This window comes from Phyllostomus discolor, chromosome 7, assembly GCF_004126475.2.
Source record: "Phyllostomus discolor isolate MPI-MPIP mPhyDis1 chromosome 7, mPhyDis1.pri.v3, whole genome shotgun sequence".
Lineage (NCBI taxonomy): Eukaryota > Metazoa > Chordata > Mammalia > Chiroptera > Phyllostomidae > Phyllostomus > Phyllostomus discolor.
Genome location: NC_040909.2, coordinates 111805678 through 111832051, shown reverse-complemented (window position 1 = coordinate 111832051; position 26374 = coordinate 111805678). Strand labels below are relative to the sequence as shown.

At 39.1% G+C, this 26374-nt stretch overlaps 1 protein-coding gene across 6 annotated transcripts in view; it reads right to left on the bottom strand.

Annotated features, from left to right (window-relative positions):
* VPS13B (vacuolar protein sorting 13 homolog B) overlaps window positions 1-26374 on the bottom strand; it is a 702408-nt gene that overhangs the window by 111511 nt on the left and 564523 nt on the right. The gene's annotated exons all lie outside the window — the stretch shown is intronic.

The following is a 26374-nucleotide window of genomic DNA, read 5'->3' as shown; positions in this document are numbered from 1 at the left end:
CTGGAATGAACAACTCAGGAGGCAGAGCACTTCTGGATGCTGTGGGGGCCAGGGCTTGCGTGTGGGTGTGGGCAGTTGGACGGAGTGCAGGGAAAAGCACAAGAATGAGGAGGTCAACCTGGGGTTTGCCTGGGTCATTGGCATGAATGTCGACAGGAGTGAAGAAAAAGACTAGACGCCACAGGGCAAAGACTTCTGAGAATGACAGAAAGTGACCCAAGACTTGGCAGATCAAACGGAGGGGAGCATGATATAATGAGATGCAGTGAGTCTAGAGGCAGAAGAATAAAGACAAGTGGCATTGGTGAGCAAAGGGGACATCCCATCTCCTGACCGTGGGAATCCAAGAGAATAAACAGCTTCTACCGCAGGTGGTTACAAGGTGCAGAGTCCCAGGGGACAGCAAGGTTTCATTTAGGCTGAAGACAGGAGAAATGAAGAAGAGGCTGAGGTTTAGGGAAGTTCACTAATCACAGAGCAAGTGTTCCAGAGGGCTCTGTGGAAGAGTTTGGGAGGTAAAGAGGAAGCGGACTGGTAAGAGGAGAACAAAGGGATACGAATCGGTATCTAGACGAGAGAGGATAAATCTTACAGTTTGGGTGGTGACTAGGAAAGCAGGAAGTGAGGCACTGCTGGAACTGTCTAGGAGGGGCAAGGGCAATGCTATGACTGTGAAGTAGCCCACTGCTCCTTCCTGAAGCTGGGCTTGCATTCCGTGTGTCCTCTGACAAATATTCTTAAAGAACTCCAGCTATTTCTCCAATAAGCTCCTAGCACAGAGTCTGATTCATGGTATATGCTTAATAAATAGCTTTTAAATTAATCAATGCAGAAAGGGGCCTTAGTGGTAACAATCTTAGCTTCTTTACCAGTCTTCTAAAAAGGTTTTGTTTTACATACTGAGCCCTCCCTTCAAATTATTTTGCAATCACACCCACTTTTTAACAAACTTTCCATTAGCTCACTAATCTTCCAGTTAGAGCCTGACATTGCCCAGCTAATCTCTAGGCTAGTAGTAACATAATTAAACTAAAAATCGAATGCAGTCATGTTGGGCTTCATATGGTAGCAATTAATTATTCTCAAGGAATAATTCTGGGCTCTATTTTGTGTGATCTATTTAAAATAACTTCATTATGTGCTTTTAGGTTTGAAAGAGATGATGTGAATGATCTTTAGTTACATATCTATAACTGAGGATTTATTATTAGTGCCTGCATGGAATAACTTGAAGGAAAGAGGACTATTCCAAGAAAGTTTGGTTGCCAAAAAATAGTTTAGAAAGCCTGAGTATCTAGTACTGAGTCATGGGAAGTGGGAGCAAGTAAATTGGTTTCACTGGAAAACATTCCACATGTAACACATGGTACATTTCAAATGACTGTCAAGATTATATATATTTTTATTACATTTTGTTTTCCTATGCATTATTTGACAGGACCTAAAAAATTAGCCAGCCATACATAATAAACTGTACTCTAAGCATATGTGGTCTCTGCATATGAATATATTTTAGGTTGTATATCTGCCAGTTGGTAAGAGCACATGTATTTTTGCATTTAAAATGTTATTCCACAATTTGTTTCCATTTGATGGCTAATTTGGGAAGATTTGCATGTGTGTTGGTGATTTAAAAATATTTTTGGTACAAAGGATATTTTGGCACTTAATTTGTTTTTATTACTTAATAGTACTGCCAAGGCTATTAGCAGGGTTATGACTGCCCATCTGTCCTCATAGATAAATAGCTCTGATTTCTTTGTGTAGCGGCTGCTGAAGCTGGGCCACTGCCCCTTTGCCCATGCAGTCCCACTAAGCAGTCTAGGCAAAGGATACAGAGGAAGTGTCTTCCCTGTCCTTATGTGCATAATAAAAGCAAGTAGCTAAAGACAGATGAGATCTAGCAAGTGATGTATTCTATCAATCTGCCTCAACTTGTCTGTTCCTTTATATTATGACAAAACAGAGGGAGCTGACTACGTAGGGCTGGTCAGGAAGCACAAGCTGGAGCTTCCCTTCAGGACTAAGTCATTCAAGTCTGGTTACAGCAGAGGATTCCATCTTCATCACTCCTCCCTCCACAATTACAGATTTCTCAGGACACCAAGTCAACAGGTGATTATAGCAGAGGGAAGAATAACTGCTTTCCCACCATCACTCATAATTTTATTGGTAGCAGAAATAATGATGGCAGCTGTGGTAGATGAAACTACCTGGTGAATAGCCATTTACGATTTACAAATATTTCCCTTATACATTGTCATGGCGAGGAAAACAGGATTCCCAGTTTACAGAGACGTTAACTGTGGATTAGAGAAGTTAGGTAGTATGTTCAAGATTACACATTTAGTTAGTGGCAGACCTTTTGGGTATCAATCCAAGGCTCTTAAACTGGTTACCTTTAGATTAAAGAAGAAAAATGGACCCCATATGTATCATTCACAATTTCATGTCCTAGTTTCTTTAAAGTGGATTTTTTAGGAAGAAATCTAAATGCAGAATACATTTTGACCTTCACCATTTAACCCAGGCATTTATAGCTACTTAACTTGGCCATTTTTTTCTCTTTGAGTAGCCTCTTTCTTCAGCACTCTGACGTCTCTCTCGACCTCTGCCTTCAATGTCCACTGCTGAGAAGTCAGTTGTTGGTCTTACTGAGAATATCCCTTACATATGACAAGTCACTTCTCTAGTTGCTTTCAAGGTTGTCTTTGGACTGTGATTGGTGTGGAAATCTTTGAAGTTCATTGAGCTTCTAGATGTATAGACTAATGTTTTTCATTAAATTTTGGAAGTGGTCAGCCATTATTTCTTCAGATGTCTTCTCCTTGCTCTCCCTTCTCTCCTTCCTGGACTCCCATCGGACATATATCAATACCCTTGACGTTATGCTCCACAGGTCCCTGAGGCTCTGTTCATTTGTCTTCATTCTCTTTTTTTTCTGTTCTCCAAACTCAGTGATCTCAATTAATGTATCTTCAAGCTCACAGATCCTTTCTCCGGCCTGCTCAAATCTGCTGTTGAGCTCCTCTGGTGAATCTTTTGTTATCAGTTATACTCGTCAACTCCAGGGTTTCTATTTGGTTCTTTCTTCTTTATAATTTCTATGTTCTTATTGGTTGGACACCATTGTCATTATTTTCCTTTAGTTCTTTAGACATGGCTTTCTTTAGATTCGTTAAACATATTTAAAACAGGCAATTAAAGTCTTTGTCTAGTAAGGTCAATATCTGGGTCTCTTAGGTTCAGTTTCTATTGAATGTGCTATATATATATATATATATATATATATATATATGGATAGATATAGATAGATATAGATAGATAGATAGATATAGATATATATGTGCCATACTTCCATATTTGTTTGCATGTCACATATTTCCTTGGTAGAAAACTAGGCATTTTAAATGATATAAAATTTTATTATATTAATGAGTATCATTAACTATATTACTATTTTTAACTATATTACTATTATTATATTATTAATAAATAATGCCGAGTGTGAAAACTTGATTCTCCTCCCTTCCCCAGGGCTTCTTGTCATCACTATTTGTTACAGTTGTTTTTTTTTTAGTGTCACTTATGAACTAATTCTAAACGGTATGTATACTTTGTCGTAAGGTCACTGAAATTTCTACTCAGTGAACTCAGTGGTCAGTTAATGATCAGACAGGGATTTCCTTAAAGGTGTGGAACCAGTAAGGCTCCTCAGCCTTTGCTGGGAGGCTCTGTGTGCCTATTACGGCATGTTTTCCATCTGCATTAGCCTCCCCTTCCTACTTGTGCAGAGCCTTAAGATCAGCCAGAGGTGACAGCATAGGACCCCCTCTCAGGCCAGTCTTGAGCATGCACACAGCCTGGGGCAAGTGCACAGCCACATGTGTGTGCATGTTCTTCTAGTTTCCCAGGAGTTTGTTGGAGCTTTTCAAAGCTTCTGTGGACATCTCACTCCTCAACTTTTCCTTGTAAGCTTCTTTGTTAGCTTAAAAGTAAATCTGGTATATTCTGCCTCAAGCGGCCTTTAAATTACTTTCCTTGAATTCTTTCTGACATCCACCCCTGCAGGTGGTAGAGGGAAGGCTTTCATACTGGTACATTCCTTGTGGCTACCTTTTGAAAGTGTAATCATTGTGAAGCTCTTATTTTGTTAATAGAAAGTTATTTTACCTCATTAACTAAGTCAAAGTACACACTGCATTTAAAACAATGTCAAGGTGTTGATAAGGCCAAATGTATTCCCCGGTGAAGAAAGTACTGGAAAGATCACAGGTAGATAGGTTAAAAAGTTTTTGATTGATGAGTGGAAGAGAGGAGGTAAGTGGATAATTATGATACAGAAAGTGAGGTCTGAGAATGAATTAATGAAATGATGGGTAACTGAAAGAGACAATGTACATGTAGAAATCAGCATAAATAAAGAGCAATATAAACATTAAAACCTAATAAGGTAAAAACAGCTTTGCTTTGATGTAATACAGAAGATGTTTGTATTTATGATTGCTATTGGACTTAAGCATCCTTTAAGACATAAAGAACATTTATTATCAGTTATCTATAATTATAACAGGAGAAACACATTCATCACACAAAACAAAATGTGTTCTGATATCATTTGTTGATTTTTTGTGTCTATTCCAAAGTATAAATCTACCATTTACAATGACATGAAATACAAATATGTTTGCAATCTCAAATGCTTTAGCTTATAATATTTCTTTTTTTATGTATCTGCTTTTTAGTTGATTCTGAAGAAGGAAAAGAAAGCTTGTATAGATCTTCAACTAATAGAAGTCATACAAAAAAACCTTAAAATATTGGAACCAGTTGAGAAACCACAAGTATTCAAATGCAGGAAATCATGATTTTAAAACATTTTAATGTGATCTACTCTGGGGAAACACAGCTAACCAAACCCTGTTTCTGCACAGGAACCATTCCAGCGTGTGGCTGTAACACACTGCGGTGAAGGGTACAGCTGCAGATCCCTCACCTGCACCGCCCCGCTGGTCTTGCGGCCTGCTGCATCACATCAGGCTGCTTTCCTGTCCGGAAAACCCTCTAAGTACAAACAAGACTCTAAGTCCAGATTTTATTTTCCCTTGGTATCAGAATATGGTAATTTAAGAGCCCTGAGAAATACTTTTAGCCTTCAAAAAGGAAATATGTAACATTTTTTTATTAAGATCTATGTTTGGGTTGGTTTTCAAAAAACTTAACATATGACCCAGTTATCTTATCAATTTATCAAGCTACCGAGTTTCAAGCAAATGCAGGTGTGTACTATGACATCTTTCAAGATAATATTTTTCCTTAAAGAGAAATGATAAAAATATATTAAATAACCTCTAAGTTAAAGCAAACTTACAGTAGAAGCAACTTTACTACTTTACAGTTTCTTTTAAAGAGACTACAAACTGTAAACTCAATATTGTGTTCCAGTCTCATTTCTAATTGTTGAGGAATTTTAGTCATTTGTAAGAAACAGTCAAATATACATGGTATATTATTAAGAACATTATTTGGGAATCTGGAAGAGCTTAATTCTAACCTAAATTTAGTAGCTAACTAGTTTTGTCACCTTGAGTTGAAGTCATAACTAATATGAGCCCAATTTTCTTACCCATAAGAAATTAGGAGGATGGGATAAGATTAGCTCTTTTTGACACTAAAGTAATTTATAAATACAGAATTTGCTTTTTTAAGTCTATATTTTAGGAAGAGAGCTACATTGTAAAGTGTGTGCCATATGCCAAGATTTACATGATTTTATTCAATCTTAATGGTAATTCTGTACGTTAGTAAGAATATATCCATTTTACAGATGAAGACAATAAATCTCAGAAGGGCTAGATAACTCGCCAAGGATTTGCAACAACAGTAAGTTATGGAGCCCGGATGGTTGGATTCTAGAACCCAGGGAGCTCCTTCGTCTTATCACACCGGCTCCGGCAACTCATCACACCGACTACGGCAGTTTAGCTGCCTGGTTGTGGCAGGGTTTCAGAATATGAAACCTGACAAATGAGCAATGCTCACAAACCAAATACTTATACTGTGACACTTTTTAAAATTAAATAGTTAAAATACAGTAATCATTGATAATAGCTCTTAGCCCTTCATAATAAGAAAGAGGGCAGTACAGACTGGGTAACCCTTAATAACTGGAATGAAATCCATGGAAATTGCAGAACAACTTTTAAAAGCCCCCAAATATTTTAGAACAAAAAGCAGGCTTACCACATTCTATAAAGGCTTGTCACGAAGTTAAATCTTTAGACTAGATCTAGCCCTTTTTTGTAAAGGACCAGACAGCAAACATTTGAGGCTTTGTGTGTACGTGCTCTCTCTCAGAATCAAGGGTGTCTAAGCTTTTGGTGTCTCTGGACCACACTGGAAGAGTTGTCTTGGGCCACACATTAAATACACAAACATTAATGAAAACTGACAAGCAAATAAAAGGTTTAAAGTAAATTTACATTTTTTTCTATTTTTAAAGTATATTTTATTGATTGTGCTATTACAGTTGTCCCATTTTTTCCTTCCTTTTATTCCCCTCTGCCCTGCACCACCCCTCCCACCAGTATTCCCTCCTCCCCTTAATTCATGTCCATGGGTCATACATGTAAGTTTTTTGGCTTCTCCATTTCCTATACTATTTTTAACTTCCCCTACTTTGTATCTACCATTTATGCTTCTTATTCTCTGTACCTTTTCCCTCATCCTCCCTCCTCCCCTTTCCTGTGATAACTCTCCATGTGATCTCCATTTCTATGATTCCATTCCTGTTCTGTTTTCTTAGTTTTTGTTTTTTAGGTGCAGTTGTTAATAATTATGAGTGTGTTGTCATTTTATTGTTCATAGTTTTTGGTCTTCTATTTCTTAGATAAGTCCCTTTAACATTTCATATAATAATGGCTTGGTGATGATGAACTTCTTTAACTTAACCTTATCTGTGAAGCACTTTATCTGCCCTTCCATTTTAAATGATAGCTTTGCTGGATAGAGTAATCTTGGACGTAGGTGCCTGCCTTTCATGACTTTGAATACTTCTTTCCAGCCCCTTCTTGCCTGCAAGATTTCTTTTAAGAAATCAGCTAATAGTCTTATGGGAACTCCTTTGTAGGTAACTGTCTCCTTTCCTCTTGCTGCTTTTAAGATTCTCTCCTTATTTTTAATCATGGGTAATCTAATTATGATGTGCCTTGTTCCAACTTCTTTGGGACTCTCTGAGCTTTCTGGACTTCCTGGAAGTCTATTTCCTTTCTCAGATTAGGGAAGTTCTCTTTCATTATTTTTTCAAATTAAGTTTTCAATTTCTTGCTCTTCTTCTTCTCCTTCTGACACCCCTATGATTCAGATGTTAGAACATTTCAAGTTGTCCTGGAGGTTCCTAAGCCTCTCCTCATTTTTTAAAAATTTTCTTATTTCTTCATTCTGTTCTGGTTGAATATTTATTTCTTCCTTGTGCTCCAAAGCACTGATTTGAGTCCCAGATTCCTTCCTGTAACTGTTGGTTGCTTGTTTATTTTTCTTCATTTCACTATGGATAGCCTTTACTTTTTCCTCTATTTTGCAACCATATTCAACCATTTCTGTGAGCGTCCTGATTCCACTGTTTTGAACTGTGCATCTGGTAGGTTGGCTGTTTCTTTTGTTGCTTAGTTGTAGTTTTTCTGGAGCTTTGATCTGTTCTTTCATTTGGGCCATGTTTCTTTATCTTAGTGCAACTGTTATGTTCTAAGGGGTGGAGCCTTAGGTATTTGGCAGGGCAGGGCAACCCATGTTACTGCGTTGTGGTGCTATATGTGGGGAAGGGGTCTAAGAAGGAAGAATGCCATTTGCTCAGCTCTCGGCTGGCTTTCAGTTACATTTGCTGCTACCCACAAGCAAGTTGGGCCCTTCTGGGGCTGATTCCCAGGTGGGTGGGTTTGTGTACGTTCTAGGACCCTGTGGGTCTCTCCAATGAACTCTCCTGTGAGGGTAGAAGTTTATCCCATGCCACAATCCCCACGTATTTTTACAGCCAGAGGTTTTGAGGCTTTTTTCCCCCTGTGCCAGAACCCTGGGTTTCGCAGTATGTCTTACTCCCTAGTTGTTCCTATCGATTTATCCGCAAGCAAATGTGGTAATGCCTGGTCTGTCAGCCACTGCGTTGCTGCAAGTTCTCTCCCCATCAGCTGCACGTCTCTGTCCCTCTTACCGGTCTGGATGAATATTTCTTCTTTAACTCCTTGGTTGTCAGACCTCCACACAGTTTGATTTTCTGGCAGTTCTGGTTATTTTTTGTTTTTACATTTGTTTTTGTCCTTCTTTTGGTTGTGCAAGGAGGCAAAGTGTATCTACCTACACCTTCATCTTGGCCGGAAGTCTGAAATTTATGATTTTGTGTTGGGCCCCATTCACAGCCATGCTGGGCCACACACAACCTGTCGGCTACGGGGCTGCACACCCCTGATAGCTTGTACCTGAATGAGTGTGCCTGTCTTCCAATAATAGTTTATGGACAACAATAGGTGGTCAGCTAGATCTGGCCTGCAGGCCGTAGTTTGCTGATCCTTTACAAAGTGTTGCCCTTGATAGAGGCCCTTTCAAGTACATGTCTGTTGGGCCGTAATTCACCACAGGTCCATCACATCCACACATCTTGGTGGTAAAGGCCTTCTCTTTGTTCCAGGCTACTTTCCTAAGGACACTGATAGTACACAGCTAGAGAAGACCGAGATAGTGTCTCCCTGTGGAGAAAAGGGCAGGCATGCTTATTACCTTCTAAAAGAAGATATGGGATTACCTAAATTCAGGGTTCCTTCCTCTGCTGTAATGTAACTCTCTGTGTGTCTGAGTGTCATCTGGCTCTTTTCCTGTCACCTGTAGGGAACAGAGGCTTGGGGAACAAACACATATGTAGAAATGCTGTTGTAGGTAATAAATTGTCCTTCATCTCTGATCTAGCACTCCCACATTTTCTATCAGCATCCAGGAGCCTGTGGCAGGCTAAGTTGTTAATTTGTAAATGGAGTACAACTGAGATGCTTCACAGTTTTTGACAATATCTAGTTTATTTAACAGATATTGTTATATGTACCACATAATCACACACATATATAAATATATGTATAAGAATGAGATTCATTAGCCTATCACTTATACTTAATCAATTCACCAAATATTTATTGTTTCTATGGTAAGGGCAAGTGAGGGATAAGGTGCTCAGCAAGGTGGACAGACATGGTTCCTGGAACTTACAAGCAAGTATTGCTTATGTATTAAGTACCTGGCATTGTCAGAAACAATTTAAAGTGTCTTTTTAAAAAGTATTTTTTTACATCAATTACTCCATACTTTTCTGGGAAATCTGGATTCATCTTTATAGTTCAAATTAATGTGGTTTAACTATTTATCAGTGGAAAAGTTCATCTTCTCAAAGCATAAGTATATAATTTCATAGTGTCTTTTCACCACATCTTCTGTAGTGCTAGTAATAAGTAGCAAAAGTGACACATGTGGTTCCGACTCTCACTGAGTCATAATGAGAAGAACACTGAATTGCAGGCAGGTGACAGGAAGGAAAAATAAAAAAAACAAACAAAAAATAACTAAGCCTGCCTAATCAGCTCCTGAGTAAGGGGCAGACTGTATAGTATAGTATTCAAAAACAGTAACCTTGGTTAACCTCTGGTATTCTGGATAAGTTTCCTGGGGGAATAAATCTCAGTGTGGTAAAATGAAATTGTGTGCAAATTCCATTCGCATTCCTAAGGAATTATGCTCCAATTCTGGCCCCTCCCTCTCTCCCCAAAATGACCTCCCACATTTACGCTGCATATGCTTTTAGCTGCTGCCATTGGTTTGTCTCCGTCAGGGCTTCTTGAAATCCCAACCCTCTTTCAAAACTATTTTCTCCACCTCCTCTCAGAAAAACAAATAAAACAAAACCCTCTAATCTAAGAGTATCTAATCATTCATATTAGAAGTGATTTCTCTTTTGAACTCCTAAAACACTCATAGCTTAAAGTCTTCTTATGGCTCTTAGTAATACTGTCTTATGTTGTAGCTATTTGTGCATATCTAACCACACAGAAGCCCGACCTGTGTACCTCTGTAACTCCCTGCCTCTCCTTAATGAAACCCTGTATATAATAAGCACTAATTCAGCTGCTACTCTCTTTGTTCAAATCTCTTACCAGAAATATTGCAAGGGTCTCCCTGTCCCTTAGCCTGCTCATTCTGTAGGCCTCATAGATCCACCCACCAGATCGTGACAGCAGTACGTAAAGCCCAGAGTATGATGGATGTGTAGGCAAGGCCTTAGTTTGGCAATTACTTTCAGAGACAGTCTCAATGCATTAAACTAGTCTTGTTATATTTTATGATTAGTTTTCATTCCATCATAGTCAACACTCACAAGTACCATGTTAGGCATAGCACTAGTCAAAGACTAGTAATCAATGCAGTTATACAAACTGGAGATCACAGATAAATATCATACAAACTCTGTCCTTCAGAAGCCCAAAGTGAAAGAGGGAATTAGTAATATAAATAGGCCCAGGTAACATGGGTCCTAAAGAGGGGCAACTTTCCCAGCCTGAGTGGAGATATCATGGAAGCCTTCCTGGAGGAAGGGTTGACAAATGAACATATAAAAATAACAATTTTGTATATATACAAGATGTGTTTTATCTTTTCAGGGTTCAACGTAAGGCCTTCCCTACACCTTGGAAATACTGCATTATGAATGAATACAAAATGCAAACCATTAAACTAAGTGTGAACTGTCATGTTTCAAACACATATAAACGCAACAAACAAAAAAATGGCAATGATTACAATGATTACAGCACAAACCACTGTGGAATATCCATTTTTAAAAATGGATGAGATATATTTGGATATAAACTTGAAAATCAGGAAGGATTAATATTTTTATAGTTGTATGATTACATTTTGCTCACAACACATAAAACTATTTGGAATTTCAAAATACATGTTCAGATTTGATAAAGCTAACATGAGTAAACTGTACAGACGCCCAAGAGTCATATTCTCAAATGACCACCTCGACACTGTAGGGCCAAAGTAGAATGCACAAGAAAAGTAGTCCGGCATCTCTACAATATATACCCTTACAAGGAAACCTGAATGTCTTTGACACTGATTATGATTCTTTTCCTATTATCTGTCACATCAAATTTGCCTGAAATGACTTACAGTAGTTTAGTGCCAATCACTCTTAACCTTAGACTTCCCTGATTTACCATTAAGAATAGCCACAGGGTGTTAGAAAATATGTCTATTTATATACCAATTGAATATATCAAACCACGGCTCTGTTCACTTGATTTGTTTTCAGGTTTCAGGTGGCTAGGGGAACAAAGAAGGCTCTCATAGATATCTATAATTTCCTAAGTCTTGCAAAATCATCTCTTGTAAAATCTACAGAGAGGCGAATTTCCTGGGCTGGAATGACTGGCTCTTTCTTCATGAATCTGCAGATAGAATTTCTGGCTGTACTGACCACCATTATTTGGTGGTGACCTATGTCCTGTTAAGTAAATCATCATGCAGAAAGAATGTAATGTGGAAAAGATGAATTTGGGGAATGCTTTTTAGGCAATTTAGTTAAATTCAAACACGTCATGGCCCATAATAAAAGCCACAGACACCTAATTTGCTGTTTAGGGGCACATCATTTTATGTGGCAAATTTTTGTCTTGAGATTCATGGAAAGAAACCAAATATAAAAGAGAAAACTAACAAAAAGTATGGACAAAGGCAGAAAAAATACTCGACAACCCACTATGCCCAAAGATCAGTGTTTATGTCCACACAGAATGACCAGGCACCTTCGTGGGTGTCTCCCCACACTGACTCTGCTGCCCAAGGGAAAAGGATCCTTAGAACATGTCTCTCTGAGAAAAGTGGAAAAGCACCAAGAAAAAATTCTTTTATATTCCCCAAATGTAACTGGTTCTTAAGACTTTAGTGAGCAATTAAAATGAATAACATTAATTTTAAAGATTCTGCCATTACAAAAATGCCTTACTTTTAGGGTTAAAATGTATAAACATTTCTGCCATGTTACAGAATTATACAATATTTTACAGATTTTGATTTTCATTTATAATGTAAAAACTGACTATTCCAAAGAACATCAGAATCATTTTACTCCTGAATGAAAAATATAGGATTATAGATTCTCTAAAAGGTACAATCTGGCACGGGTCCGAGGAACTGAGTGCTGGCGTGCATTTCCGTGAACGTAATGAACTACGATTTTGTTTGCAACCATGTACCTTCAGCCACAAAACTTTATTGTGCCTCAACTGAATATTATGGTTTAATAGTTTCATCTAAGTATTAAAAAAAAAATTTCTGGCTAAACGCCAAGTTCAAAACTTTTTTTGTACAATAACATATCTATTTCTAACTTCTGGCCTGCCTCTCCCTTTGGACCCCATCCCTGACAGACATCTGTACTTTGTAACTCTTCCTGCGTTCTGGCTCCGAAGACACTCTGAGTTTCGGCCCAACAATCCTTTTCTGTTTGAATTCATTAGCGTGAGAATCACAGGGCTGGAAAGGACTTTGGGAGGTCACATTAGACATCAGCTTGCTGCTCTGGACAAGACTAACTCCGAACCGTGAAGACAAATGGTGTTTAAAGACTTGCAGAGAAGATTTTAGGATTTCTTTCACCAACATGGGAGTGCTTAACATGCCTCACTGTTAGAAAATGCTTTGTGATATAGTTTCATTTTATAAAAATGTTATTTGGCAGACATCACGGCTTTCTATAAAATGAACTACCATGTAGCTTATATTTTTAGTCCATTAAAAGGAGAGTTAAGACTAAAATAAATTATTATTAGCTGGGCTCCAGTGGTCCAGCACTGAGGCAAGGGAAGGACTTAGGTTATATGACACCAACATCGATTTACTGACTGTCATTCTCATTCAGTTTGGTCTTCAGTTTAACCCCTCTTATCTACTTCTGCAACACACATGAATCAGAATATTTTCTAGGCTATTTTTTCATGAAAAACTCCTAAAACCAGCATAGCTGAGTTACTTACTAGCTATATGACCCTGAGCAAGTTCTATCTGAGCAGTTTATCTTTAAATTATAGTGATGATATGGAATGCACGGATTTGGGGAAGGGCAGATGAAAAAATGTAGGGAAGCTGCCAAGCAAAAGATCTGGCACATAGAAACTGCTCAATAAATGCAAGCAGCCTCCTCTCTCCTAGTGTTAAAGGGGTCACTGAACCTAATTTCTGAGGGCTGGGGGAACTGCTAACACTACCATACAGTTCAATGGATGCTGAAACCAAGGTGTAAAAGGTGGATGGGAGACTATAAAACGATGGATCTGACTGACACCACCTATCAATGCAACGCTGCTACAAATGAAGTAAGCAGACGTGTGTGCCTCCTCTTGTGATGAAACAGAAAGACTGTTGTGACACTTGGGAAGTGTCTCCCCATCCCCCACGAAAGCAACTGAGATCTATAATAACTACTAAATTACAGAAAATACGGAGAATAGAGAAAGTGTTAAATAACATTATAAGCACAAATGAGCCAAAATACAGAAGGTAGGAAATTCTACAGATCAAGTGATCCAATGTCTCCAACAAATAAATGACACTGGAGGAAAAGGAAAGGTGGAACTGTTCTAGATTAGAAGAGACACAAGAACCACCAGTCAAAGGTAATGTGAGCATCTCAGTGGCTTCCTGATTCAAACAAACCAATTCTCGAAAACACTTCTGAGACAATGAGAAGTAAATGCAGACTATTATGTGTTATATTAAGGAATTGTTGTTAATTTCACTGGCTATAATAGATGCTGAAGTTATGTTTAAAAGTATTTACCTCTTAGCAATGCTTACTTTATGGTGAAGTGATAAGATATTTGGGACTTCTTTTAAAATATTCTAGGAAAACAATAATAGTACCAACAAGTACCAGCTGAGTACCAGCTGAGTACCAGCTCTGGCTGGGTGGCTCAGTTGATTAGAGCATTGTCCCAACATGCCAAGGCTACAGGTCCAGTCCCCAGTCAGGGCACGTACAAGAATCAACCAAGGAATACATATAACAAGTAGAACAACAAATCAATGCTTCTCTCTCTCTCTCTAATTAAAATCAATAAATACAATGTAAAAATAATAGCACCAATGAAAAGTGATGAGGGGAATAGACGTAACAAGGACTACAGGACACTGATAACTATTAAAGGTTGTAAGAGACACACAGGGTTTTTATACTTGTCTCTCTTCTTTGGTATATTTCAGATTTTGCACAACCGCAACAATTTGTTTCTCAAGGGGAATCATTAGGTTTTTCCTCTCCAACTAAAACTGGTGAAATGATAGAAGTTTTTTTGTCAAGAATAACATAATAAGCATATCAATGAAGGAAATTTTAAAAATTTGCTTGAAGCTTTCTTCAAAATCAGTTTAGGAAGCATTTCAGAAGGTAGAGCTGACATAACAAGTAACTCTGATGAAACCATCCACAGAGCTTAGAAAAGGCCAAATTTATACTGCATCAAAGTAAAAAAGGAAAGAAAGGAGCTAAAGAAAGTGCCATCATGGGAGAACATAATGGCAAATCCTACATCTGATAAGGGGCCAATATCCAAAATATATAAAGAATTCATACAACTTATTATTTCAAAAAACCCAAACAAATGATCTGAAGATCTAGATAGACATTTTTCCAAAGAGGACATACAAATGGCCAACGGGCACACACAAAAATGCTCAACATAACTAATCATCAGGGAGATGCAAACCAAAACCCCAGTGAGCTGGCACCTCCTATCTGTCAGAATGGCCAGAAGACAAGAAACAACAAGTGTCGGTGAGGATGTGGAGAAAAGGGGACTCTTCTGCACTGGTGGGAACGTAAAGTGGTGCAGCCACTGTGGAAAACAGTATAGAGGTTTCTCAAAAAATTAAAAATAGACCTACCATATGATCCTGCAACTCCACTTCTGGACATTATCCAAAGAAAGTAAAACACTAACTTGAGAAGATGTAAGTGCCCCCATGTTCACTGCAGCATTACTTACAACACCCAAGACATTGCAACAACCTAAGGGTCTACCGACAGATGAATGGATTAAAAAAATGTCTCTCTCTCTCTCTCTCTCTCTCTCTCTCTCACACACACACACACACACCGGAATATCATTTAGCCATAAAAGAACAATAAAATCTTGCCACTTGCGACACCATGAATGGACTATGAGAGCATTATGATAAGTGAAATATGTCATGACAGACAAAAACCCTTGATCTCAGTTACATGTGAAATCTAAACAACAAACCAAAACCAAAATCTAAGTTGATAGATGGAACAGATGGGTGGTTGCCAGAGGTGGGGGCTGGGGATGGGCAAAATGGGTGAAGGGGGTCAAAAGGTACAAACTTTTAGACATAAAGTCAGTAAGTCACAGGGATGTAATGGACAGCATAGTGACTACAGCTGAATGACACTGTACTATGTAAGTGAAAGTTGCTAAGAGAGGAGATCTTAGCATTTTTCATCACAAGAAAAAAATTTTTTTGTAACTATTTATGATGACAGATGTCAACCAGATTTAAATTGTGGTGGTCATTTTGGAATATAATTATGCTGTGTACCTGAAATATATAGAATATTGCATGTCGCTTATACCTTGGTAAAGACGGAAGTGCTATCACCAGTATATACTACCAAATGATATGTTTTAGTGCAGCCTCAATACATACTTGAGTAACTGCTTGAAAGACTCAGGTTCTTCAGCTTACCACTAGGAGATAACTACATTAACGATTTGGTTATTTTATTGGTCTATGTTGATAACATTAATATAGTAGTACTTATGAAGGTCTCTTTTACATTTGATAGTAAATAACTAGTGAAGATTTTCTACACAGTTTATCCATTTTAAAGAGATCAAGGTATTGCTTGGGAACAAGTGTAGCTTTTGTGTCTAGATGGAGCCCAATCTACAAGTGCATACATGTTGCAAAGGTGATTCTTCAAGACCATCTTTAAATTCTGAAAATATTAAAATGTACTACAACAATCACTCAGCCTACCTTATATCAGAATTTAGCTTAATGTGTTTAATAGAATACTTTTACAAAGATAAGAAATTCAGTAATTTGAGTACTTATCCATTCAGATAAATTTTTAATGAAATAGGAGGCAACTCTGAAAGCTCACTATTTTACAAAGATATATCATTATTTAGCTAAATAGAAAAAGATACTGGTCGATGTTTGGAATTCACTGTTCCTCATGGTGGAAAAAAAAGATGTTACAATAAAAAGTAAGAACATGGGTAAGATTAATGAAATCACTGTTGATTTTTAAAATATGATTCAAAGTTGGCTTATGTAGCAAATATTTTTCTAATGCTAAATATTCTTCAATCAACAAATGTACGATAAAACTGTAAATGCACTTGATCTATATTTCAAGATCGCTGCAGTAAAATGAAGTTTGAGAGCTATGTTGAGAAACAGAGCTGGTTGTGGTGAAAATGAGTCCTTTGAGACTCTTGGTTCAGCTTACACGTAGCAAGACAGACAAAGTAAAGAACGACCACATCAGTCACTCTTCACTGAAGATGCCCTTTGTTGAATATTGTTTCCTTGAGATAGTTTAAAAGAGACTGTCTCCTGTTTTGCACATTGGATAAGCACCAGTTGCAGTCCAGCATATGATACAACAGAACTGTTAACAAGAAAACACTTATTAAAATTCCTTCTACTAGGAGCCTAAAACCAATGTACTATTTAGCTGCTTTGGCAGCATTTGAAGCATCTCTAACCAGTGATTCATCACTAGGTGGCTGATAAAGGAATGAAAAATGGTTGCCATCTGCAGCTATTTATGTAAAAGCTAGGCTTTCAAATCTTTGTGACCCTAAGACAGAGAAAACTGCTGGCACATGCTTTGATTTAGGTCAATTTTATAAAATGCAAGAGGCTCTCTCCCATTAACTAATAGTATAGTCTAGGTAATAACACAGAAAGAACACTGCTTATAATAGTAAAACTAATAAAAATGCATTATAGAGTACAATACAGAGTTTGGAAGGGAAGTAAGAGATGATTTCAAAAAACATTTAGGCTTGGAGGAGGCTGCTGCTCTGGACCGGACTCACGGTGACATGTAATTTAAGAAACACCGATCATATGTGGAAGTGTTTCATGAAGGACATCTTCAACAGGATGTCCTGAAGTACCACAAATTCAATGTGAAATATTTTTTTTCATCAATCCACAAGCAAATATCCATCCTTGTAGTTAAACATGCAGGCCTGGAATCAGAATGCCTGAGAAAGAATCCTGTCGTTTTGCTATTTGTAAGTGGTGTGCCCTTGGGAAGCCTATTAAACCTCTCTGAGCCTTGGTTTCCTCCTCTGTGAAATGTGAATAATAACAGTTTTTGTCGTGTTGTGGTACTCCTGTAAGGACTATGGTGACAATCATTTAATGCTCCTAGCACAATGGCTTCACTAAACAAGAAAAATATAAATGGCAGCAGAAAAAAAAGAGAGAAATTACAAAATTACCTCTTTCAATCTTGAAACCATAGGTCCCTTTCCAAGTTTGTTTGTTTTGTCTTTGGCATACTACCATTTATCAAGGTTTGCTGGCTAATATGCAAGAGCATATGGACACAGACCAAAACTTCAGGTAGGTCTTGTCTTTGTCATCTCATGACCATTAAAAAAATAATTGACATCTTGCCTCTAGTTTCTTCTATTTCTAAGGAATAAATCTCACCATTCATTCTCTACTTAAAAGCCCTCCTGCCAATAACTTCCTCCATAGAATCAAGTATAAGCTATTGGGTTGGCCAAAAAGTCCATTTATTTTTTTCTGTAAAATAAAAGATACATTTTTTAATTTTCATCAATAATTCTATTGATTTGGGTATCTTGAGTATGTTAGCTTCTTTTGCATTGTATAACGTTGATTATTCTCAATTAATGCCTCAATTTGTTCACTATCAACTTGTCTACCCAACTGGTCTACCCAACCGTGGAGTATTGTCCAGTGAGAAATCTGCAGCCTGAAACTTCACAAACTACTTTTTACATGTTTCATCAGTCGCAGTGCCTTCTCCACACACTACACAAGTCTTTTTTGCATTTCAGCATAATATGCCAAAAATGTTGCATATTTTCTTCCATCTTCAGTTTTAAAATGGCTACACAAAAATTCACCAATTTTGATAAGTTTTTGAAAAAACTGCACGCTGATATGACAGCTGTCACAATACAATCTAATAAAATTATTTTGAATGAAGTTAAAGACAACTAAGTGCTACTAGAACCATCTTACAGGAAAAAAAAAACAAATGACAAAAACAAAAAGACACACAAAAAACCAATTTTTTGGCTAACCCAATAAATCAATAACTTCTTTTCTAACTTCTCTCCATTCTTCAATTTATTCCACAAATATTAGTGAGCAACTACTGTGTTTTAGATGCTAGATGACAGGGAAACATTGATGAATAAAGGCCATGCCCATGTTCTCCTGGAATTTACAACTTAGTGAGGTTGTCAGAAAACTAAGCCCAATGTGATCCGAGCACAGACTCCAAGGAGATGGGCTCTTGCAGAGGAGTGGCTCTGCCATGGTGCTCTCATGAGCAGAACTTCTCCCTGAGTCAACAGTAGCCTCAAAGTTGTCAAACACATACAGCTGGTACATAGCCATGATACTGTCGAGTGCTCTGAGCCTCCTAAGGTTTCCCTGTGCCTGGGTTTGCTGACACTGGTCTCCCAAGCTTTCTGTCAGACTACTCCTTTGTTGATTTCTGCATCGGCTTCCTAGGGCTCCCATATCAAACTACTACAAACTGGGTGGCTTAGAACAACAGAAATTTATTCTCTCACTGTTCTAGAGACTAAAAGTTCAAAGTCAAGGTGTCAGGAAGGCCGTGCTCCTCTTAAGGCTCTAGGGAAGGATCCTTCCTTGCCTCTTTCAGCTCCTGGTAGCTCCCGGCAATCTTTGGCTTTTATTGGTGTGTAGCTGTATCTTTTCAATATCTGCCTCTGTCTGCACATGGTCTTTTCTTTGTGCATCTTGGTCTCTGTCCAAATTTCTCTCTTCTGATGAGGACATCAATCAATGGATTATGGCCAACCCTAATCTAGTGTTACCTCATTGTGACTTCATTACAGCTAAAAAGATCCAAACTTCTAAAGAAAGTCACATTCTGAGGTTCTGGGTGGAAATGAATTTTGGGGGACACTATTAAACCCAACACAATTCCAAATGTCTATTTATATACTGGACATAATGAGACTTCTCATGGTTCTGTTCTTAGTTTTCTTATCTTGGAACACTTCACTTTCTCTCGAGTGTGATTTCTAATTTACTTACATGGATTCAATTTTTACTTCTGTAAGGATGGCTCTCCAAAATCACTTCTTAAATAACTCTGACCCATTTCTGAATTGTTAGCCTACATTTCCAGACTTGCAGTAGGCATGTCATCATGATCATTCCTCTAAAACCTTGACTTGTACATGTTCAATGCAGAATTTAGTATCTGTTCCACAATCCCGATTACCCACTTTTTTTTCTCTGACATTTCCAGTCCCCATTAATGGCATTCCATCCATTCAGTCACCTAGGCTAGACAGAGTCATTTAATTTCCCCTCCTATTATTATCCACATCCTGGCACTGAAATCTGTTTATTCTCTCCAGATGTTTCTTACATCCATTTCGTCCTTCCCATTCTAAGTGTCATTCTCATTATTGCTGAACAATTGTGCTCTTGAACAAGTCTGGGGCAGCGTACCTACAGGGGCCTCTAATTCATCCTCCCCTCTGCAATCAGTGTTGCTTGCTGCTCAACTTGATGGCACTAATGACAACCCTCACAGAATGAAGTGCTTATGAAATAAAGACCAAGTATCCCAGCAGAGCATTAAAAATCTTCTACTATTTGCCTTTAAGCCTACTTATCAAGCGTATCTCCTACTATATTAACTTCCTTCTGTGCACTTTAATGAACACTTATTGTATAATATGGCATGATAGTTGCCTATGTATTTGTTGCAATAAGTTTGGATTGTAAGCTCTATGAGATAATGCTTATAAGAACACCTTGTAAATATTATTAATCATCATCATCACCCTTTGGTTCATCCCCTCAACTCTGTAGGGCAGAACAGAGACTAAGTAACATGGATCAAGATTCAAAAAATGCTAACACCTAAATGTCCAATAACTGATGACTGGTAAGTAAGTAAAATGTGGTAAATCCATGCAATGAAATATTATTCGACAACAAAAAGGGACAAAATACTGACCCATGATACAACGTGGGTGAACTGTGAATGCACTAAGCTTAATGAAAGGAAGAAGCCAGCCACAAGAACACAAATTATATGACCCCATTCATATGAAATATCCAGGATAGGCAAATATATGCACAGACACAAAAAATCAGTGATTGTGTAGAAGTGGGAGATGGGGTGCTGGAGGGTGGCAGCTAAAGCACATTAGGTCTCTTCCCCCCCCCTCCCTCCCTCCCTCCTTCCTTCCTTCCCTCCTTTTCTCCCACCCTCTTTACATCCTGTTTTTCTTTCTTTTAGGGAAAGGGAAAAGGAGGAGGTAGGAGAGAGAAAGAAACGTCGATGTGAGAGAAAAACACTGATTGGATACCTTCTGTATGCGCCTAGTCTGGGGACTGGAACCTGCAAGCCAGGCATATGCCCTGACAGGGAATCGAACCGGTGACCTTTGTGGGATGATGCCCAACCAACTGCACCACACTGGCCGGGGTGCACACTAGGTTTCTTCTAAAATTCATTGTGGTGATGACTGCATAACTCTGAATATACAAAGGCCCATTAAATTACACCCTTTAAATGAATAAACTGTATGGTATGTGAATTTTATTTCAGTAAAGCTGCTAAAAATGCTGATAGCCAGAGAGAACCAAGATTCTTAACTTTGATTTTGATGTAGCATTTGAAGACGTTGCTATAAAACACGGACGGTTCCCAAGTTTCACATTTTTCAAACTAGGAGTTGAATTCAAAGATTGGAAGTCTTGCATGGTTAAAAATATATGACATAAATGAATTTTTTAGACCAATGTTTTTATGAAAAAGATAAAGAATCTGCAGTTTGTAATCAAAGCTCAGTTTTTCTCCAACACCCAAAATCTAGTGCAGAACGAGAGGCAGACTGGCACCTGGATATGGGAAGCCCTTAGAGGAAAGTAATAACTATTTTAGTTATAAAGCACTAACTATATGCTGCACACTGTTCTTTTTTACATGTAGCCATCAATTATTTCACCCAACAACTCAAAGAGGTCCGAACTACTTTAGGCCCAATTTATAGATAACTAGGTCCAGAATCTGTGCTTTTTAACAACTGGGCTATATTGCCTCTCTGTTCTTCATTTTGCTCCTTCTGTTACTCTCTTTAACAATGCTGCTGTTAAGAAATAAGTTCTACTTTATGAATAACGGTATTTATTGTGACTCTAACAGGGGAAAATGCTTCTATTCCTAAGGGGCATATCCTTTCTATTTGAGGGGGAATAACTCATACATAGATGATTACAGACCATTAATTCATATTTACTTATCCCTTCTTTCTTTTATGCCCAAACATTTTTAATGCTGAGCAGCAAACATCAAACACTGATGGCCAAGCATAGTTCCTCATTTCCAGAAAGAAGTGCTCCCCACCCTTATTAATGCAAGAGTATTTAGCTGGAAAAGAAAAATAGGCTAATAAAATTTCTCCCACTAAATAAAGTGACAGCACTAAAATGACTTCAGTATTCTTCCAGTTTGCAAATGTTTTCCATTTACCTTAAAAGTACTTTTTGGAGGGCAAGGAACACTGGCATGTCAAAGTACGTATGCATGTACGCATGTATTTATTTATTTATATTTCAGACGCCACATTTGCTTTTTACGTCTTCACTACAAATTCTGCTTCAGCAGATCATTCGCCAGTGAATGAGAGAAGGATTTCTCTTACCACATCACAGACTGAATGATGAATCTTACAAGTGGGCAAGAAGCAGAGGCAAGTCCCAGGGCTGGTGGGCACAGAGGAGACTGCGGACACAGATCCCCAGAAGTCATGGCTGTGACACCAGCAGGGACTGCCAGTGGTCTCCTAAAAAATCGCTCTCCTTCCCTTCATCCTCAGCAAGGAAGTTCCAACTTTCCCTTTGAGGAGGAGCAGCCACATGACACAATTCTGGACTGTGGGATGTTGGCGGCACAGTGTGCTGGGTGTGGGTTCCCAGACATATCCTCAAAGCAAGGAGGGATGTTCTTTTTGGTCCTTCCGTCTTTCCGTGGCTGGAATGAGGACAAGACACTTGAGGCCTATGCACCCATGAAGGAAGAGCAAGCGCTGGGACGGCAGAGCAGCAGGAGGCGGGTTTGCTGGGCCCTCAGCCTTTGTAGAGATTCTCACCGTCCTAGACTATCTGTCTTCAACTGTCCTCTAGGAAAAGAAACTTCTGTTTTCTTCAAGCTGTTGTTATTTTGTATTTTCTGTCTCATATCTGAACCTCATCCTAATTGACACGGGGCTCAGAAGCTCTGGCTGTGTGTCCTCTGTTGCCGCAATTCTTCGTCAAAGGCTCATGCAGGGTTTATAGGAATCTATAAACTTCCTGAAACTGTATGTTAAATCTGTGTGTGTCCATGTACTTTTTGAGGGAGAAATGGCCGGTGGCAAGTCATCTAACTTTTCAGATCCTCAGCTTTCTTATGAGTAACCAGGGGAGACCAGCACTCACCTCTGCAGAGTTGATTGCAAAAGTAGGTAAGATCTGAATGCAGTGCAGAGCATGATGAATACTGTCTAGCATAAGATGCTCTGCTTACTTCCAAAATTTTGCAAATAGTCTTGCACTTCTCACTGAGCTTAAATGTATTCACCATCTATGCTTTCTCTTACTCCTTCTCACTAAGTTAGCACTTTAGTTGCTAAGAGCACAGATTCTTTCTCCACAGTCTCCTGCATTTATTTACTTGTCACCACACCTACAATCCCCAGCATTACAGCCTTTGTCATCTCTCCTCTGAGACCCAAGAGGCCAACAGACCCCATTTCCCGTTCCTTCTTAGGGTATTCCACATTCTCCAGACTAAGAGATGAACTTCCTTAAGACCTGGACCGCCAATGGGTCTCTGATGCCTGTCAGCTGAGATTGCAAATCCAATGCTTTAAAAGTGGTCAAGGCAGCACAACACAGGAGGAAAATTATGGATTCACACAAACGAGGTTTGAGTACTGGTTTTACCTCCTTTCTTGCTTTGTGATCTTGGGAAAACTTAACTTTTCAGAGCCCAAGTTACCTTAGCAAGAAGGAGAGACAACAGTACATACTCTACAGGTTTATAGTGACAGCAGAAAGGACATGACACATGAAAGGACAAGTTTGGCACCTGGTACATACTAGGTGCTCAGTAAATTTGGTGCCTGCTTCTTCCCTGCTATGAAATGGACAAAAACTTAAAAAGCACGCCTGTAGGTTATCATTCCTCCATTTACCTCTTAATTGATAACACGTATTAACCAAACCAGGTCATCTGCCACCTCCTGGATGAACGTTCTGTCTTCTTCTAGTCAATTCCCAAATTTTGCTCATACTGATTATTTCTTCAGTCCACCTCTGCCCCTACCACTTCATCTGATTAAATCCTACTCGGCCTTCAAGGAGCCCCTAAACTGGTCAGACAAAAACTCTTATTTCAAGAGGCACATTCTTGGCGTCTTGTCTTTGTAGTTTGTATGCCTTATTCTGTGTACTTGGCATCCCTTCTAAAAGACTAGGTGCCTTGAGGGCACGACTAGAGCACAGTCTACTCCCATGTCTCTCATGGTCCGCACCCAGGTCCTTTTATCTGCATTTAGTGAGTGCACCTCCAAATTCCCAGGTGGAGCTCCGTTCAATGTATTCCTAGATCCTCCTTTCATACCTTCACAACACCATGGAGACCGAGTGATTAAAAGTGTGTTCAGAGAATACTCTATTTTATGTTCCCCTCGCCGTCCAAAAAAAGGAGGCAATGACTTCTGGATGCAAAACACTTCGTAGTCGATCCAGCACTGCTACCCATAATTCAAAGCCATTCATTACTGTGTCCACTGGGTGCACACAACTGTTTCCTTTCCTTCATTCCCTAAGAGTCTGGCTCTGACTCTTACTTCCCCAGAGTCCCCAAGACTTCTTTGTCTTTTCTGCATTTCAACAAGAATGAATCTCGTATCTGGCTTTGAGTACCCTTCATAAAGATGATGGATAGGAGTTAAGCCTTCTAGCACACATCGGTACAGCTGCCAGTGGGCAGGAGGTGCTTATAAAATAAAAAGGCTCAGGATTCTGTGAACACATGTGTAGCTAGAAGTGAACTGCCCAGCACAGCTGAAAAGAAACATCCAAGAACAGTCCCTTGTATTCTTTCTAGGCATGCATGGAAGAGGCAGACCATACGGACTGCAGTCATCCCCCGGAAGGTTCTCCTTCTGCAGTGTCACCGTGTGCTGATCCCGTAACCTTGCTGATCAGGTCCATGTGCTTAGAATTACAGGAGGTTTGTAAAGTCAAGTATAAAGCAGCAAAAGTTTAGTTTTTAATTTATTGGGTAATATCAAGTATGACTGTCTGAGTTGGAACATTTATCCATGTAATTATGAAACAGAATAAAAACCACACAACTGTAAAGTTGCATGAAGCTTTAGGCCAGTCTGGGATAAGTGTGTAAGATAAAATGCTATCAGAAAACTCAACACAATTAAATCACCACCAAGCTTCAGACATTAAACATCATACATTGTAAACTCAGCTGCAAAAATAGAAATTATCTTATCTATAAAGATCTCATACATCATTAGAACTGGGAGAGTATTTCTAGAATCTATTAAGTTGCTTGTGGGCTACATTGTCTTTGTATTAAAAAAGGAAGCACTGATCAAAAAAAGGTAATGGTTTTAAGCATCTTGGGGACAAGAAAATATCTCATGCGTGTCAGGAGAACACACATGAAGTCTGCCCAAACTGTCTTTTGGGAGGATGCTAGACAAGGACGATGGGAAGATTTAAAAAGTGATGTGAGGCTTTGCTCCAGATGGAGACGGCCTTTGATGTGCAGAGAGAAATGGCTCTGCCAGATATCTGCAAAGGGAAAAAAGCTGGAGAAATTAGAGCAAAAAAGAGTCAACTTTTTAGCGAGGCAGTCCTTCTAGAGACCCTCTGCTAGTGGCAATTGGTCTCAAACCACAGGCCATATAGAAAAGGCTTCCCTCCTGGAAGGGCAGAGTACACCGTGTAGGCCTTCAGAGTCGGTCAGACTGGAGACAGAGCTGAGAACTGGAGGCCGGTGCTGACCAAGAGTTTAGCCAAGCCAGCCAGGGTGAAAAACAAGAGCAGTTAGTTAAGAGAGATATGAAATAGAACGGATCCCCATGGGGTGTCTGTAAAGCTCACAATGAGCCCTCATTCTCAGCCATGTCAGTGAATGTGACTCCACCCCCAGGACCACAGTTGAATGAGCCAAGAGTTCCTGACACCAAACTAGTTCAATCAGGAATGTGGAACTGGACCAGGGGTTGGACCGGGGGTTGGACTTGTAAACATGACTCGGGTACCTCTGGGAGCTATAGGGAGACTATTAGGTAGCCTGAGGAGGGGGGTGGTGGGCAGGAGGGCACCTAGCCTGTTAAAAAGGGAGCATAAAGCAAATATTCCTAGCCCCATCTTTCTAGAGGCCCCTGGTGTCCAGAACTCCCCACTGTATCCTAATACTAGATCCCTCTATTTTTGGCTGAGCCACCTTCAGCTTCAGTGGGGTTTCTGCTACCGGCAAGCTAGAGGACTGTAGCTGACAGTGCCTGGAGGGCACTTGACCATGTAGCCGTGGGACAGTGGTGTCTCTTACAGTAGTTGTTCCCAGTCAGTGAGAGCAGTCCATTGATTATGTGCAATCAGATCAATTATGACCTTGACATCCAGTCCATAAACACAAAAACCAACTTTCTCAGACACAGGTCTTCCTTGGTATAATATGGTAGGATCCAGGTTCTTGAATCGACTGATAGGCTGGTGATGATGATAATAATGACAGCAGCTACCACTGTATCGAGTGTCATAATAAATAATTTACTGAGCCTTTAACTATGTAAGGCACTATGCTAGGTGCTTTATTTTACATGCATTATCTCTGCTCCTCACAAGTCTTTAAGGTACTGAGACAGACTTTTGTTTGAAAAGGTCTGGGACACAGGCTCAATAAAGATATCATTTGGGAAAGGCCAGCATGCTGGGAAGGCAGGTACTTAGCATGATGGATTCTCCA